Source organism: Pan paniscus, chromosome 22 (genome assembly GCF_029289425.2).
Source record: "Pan paniscus chromosome 22, NHGRI_mPanPan1-v2.0_pri, whole genome shotgun sequence".
In the NCBI taxonomy this organism is placed as follows: Eukaryota; Metazoa; Chordata; class Mammalia; order Primates; family Hominidae; genus Pan; species Pan paniscus.
The window spans coordinates 39025095-39027468 of record NC_073271.2 but is presented as its reverse complement, the minus strand read 5'-3'; positions in this window follow the sequence as shown (position 1 = coordinate 39027468).

The following is a 2374-nucleotide window of genomic DNA, read 5'->3' as shown; positions in this document are numbered from 1 at the left end:
GCAGCCATTCTATTTTCTTTACAACATGTTTTCTATAATATTTGTTAATTTTTTTTTTTTGAGATGGAGTCTTGCTATATCACCCAGGCTGAAGTGCACTAGCATGATCTTGGCTCACTGCAGCCTCTGCCTCCTGGGTTCAAGCGATTCTTCTACCTCAGCCTCCCAAGTAGCTCAGATTACAGGTGCCCGCCACCATGCCCGGCTAATTTTTGTATTTTTAGTAGAGGCGGGATTTCACCTTGCTGGCCAGGCTGGTCTCAAACTCCTGACCTCAGGTGACCCGCCTGCCTTGACCTCCCAAAGTGCTGGGATTACAGGCATGAGCCACCGCACCCGGCCAGATTTATTAATATTTTTCTTGGGAAAATAGATATATGAAGTAAAAAGGCACATATAATTGTTTATAGAAATACATGACTAGGCTGGGCGCAGTGGCTCACACCTGTAATCCCAGCATGTTTGGGAGGCCAAGGCAGGCAAATCATCTGAGATCAGGAGTTCAAGATCAGCCTGGGCAACATGGTGAAACCCCGATTCTACTAAAAATTCAAAAATTGCCAGGATCAGTGGCTCACGCCTGTAATCCCAGTACTTTGGAAGGCCGAAGCGGGTGGATCACGAGGTCAGCAGTTTGAGACCAGCCTGACCAACATGGTGAAACCCCGTCTCTACTAAAAATACAAAAAAATTAGATGGGCATGGTGGCAGGCGCCTGTAATCCCAGCTACTTGAGAGGCTGAGGCAGGAGAATCACTTGAAATCAGAAGGCGGAGGTTGCAGTGAGCCGAGACTGTGCCACTGCATTCTATTCTGGGCAACAAGAGCAAAACTCTGTCTCAAAAAAAAAAAAAAAATACAAAAATTAGCTGGGTATGGTGGCAGGCGCCTGTAATCCCAGCTACTTGGGAGGCTGAGGTGTTGTGACCAAGCGAGTTATAGAGAAACGCCACACTTTGAGACAAATTAAAGAGTCCTTTATTAGCCGGCAACCAAGAGGCAGCTAACGCTCAAAATTCTCTCGGCTCCGAGGAAGAGGCTAGTTTTGTTTTTATACCATGGTCTAAATAGAGGAGGGGGATTTTAGCTGAAACAATTTTTACAGAAGCAGAACTGGCAAAAAGTTAAAAAATTAATTGGTTACAAATGCAGTTAAAAAATAAACAGTTCCAGGTGCAGGGGCTTAAACTATCACAAAGAGATAAATGCAGGGGTTTTGGGTGCCATCCACCGTGCTCGTCCCCAGGAGCTGCTAGTGCGGCTTGCCTCACTATCTTATCAGTAGGTGCATTCCTGGACGTGCTTTGAGTCAGTTTACACTAGCTATGCCTTAAGGGAGGGAGGTGAAAGGGGGCTGCCAGTGAAGAAACTAAAATGGAGTCTGTCTGGCTCTCTCTCTCCTAGGTCACTCAGGTTAAAACAAGGTAGGGTATCACAGAGGCATGAGAATTGCTTGAATCCAGGAGACAGAGATTGCAGTCAGCCGAGATCATGCCACTGCACTCCAGCCTGGTGTCTCAAAAAAAGAAAAAGAAAGACATGACTAGACTGGGTGCGGTGGCTCATTCCTGCAATCCCAGCACTTCGGGAGGCGTGAGGCCAGGAGTTTGAGACTAGTGTGGGCAATATAGTGAGACCCCCCCATTGCCCCCTGCACACACCCACCCCGGTCTCTACAAAAGAAGAAAAAAAATTTTTTTTGTGTGACGGAGTCTTGCTCTGTCGCCCAGGCTGGAGCGCAGTGGCGCCATCTCGGCTCACTGCAAGCTCCGCCTCCTGGGTTCACGCCATTCTCCTGCCTCAGCCTCCCGAGTAGCTGGGACTACAGGCGCCCGCCACTGCGCCCGGCTAGTTTTTTGTATTTTGTTTAGTAGAGACGGGGTTTCACCATGTTAGCCAGGATGGTCTCGATCTCCTGACCTTGTGATCCGCCCATCTCGGCCTCCCAAAGTGCTGGGATTACAGGCGTGAGCCACTGCACCCAGCCGTGAAAAAAAATTTGTAACTAGCAGGTGTCATGGTGCACACCAGTAGTCCCAGCTACTTGGAAGGCTTGAGAGCATGCCACTGCACTGAAGCCTGGGCAACAGAGTAAGACCCTGTCGCAAAAAAAAAAAAAAAAAAAAAAAAAAAAGGAGAAATACGTAAGGCGTATGAAGAAGAGCAACTCCGTCTTGAATAGGAGCTGGGTGAAATGAGGCTGAAACCTACTGGGCTGCATTCCCAGACAGTTAAGGCATTCAAAGTCACAGGATGGTATAAGAGGTCAGGACAAGATACAATACAGGTCATAAAGACCTTGCTAATAAAACAGGTTGCAGTAGGCCGGGCGCGGTGGCTCACGCCTGTAATCCCAGCACTTTGGGAGGCCGAG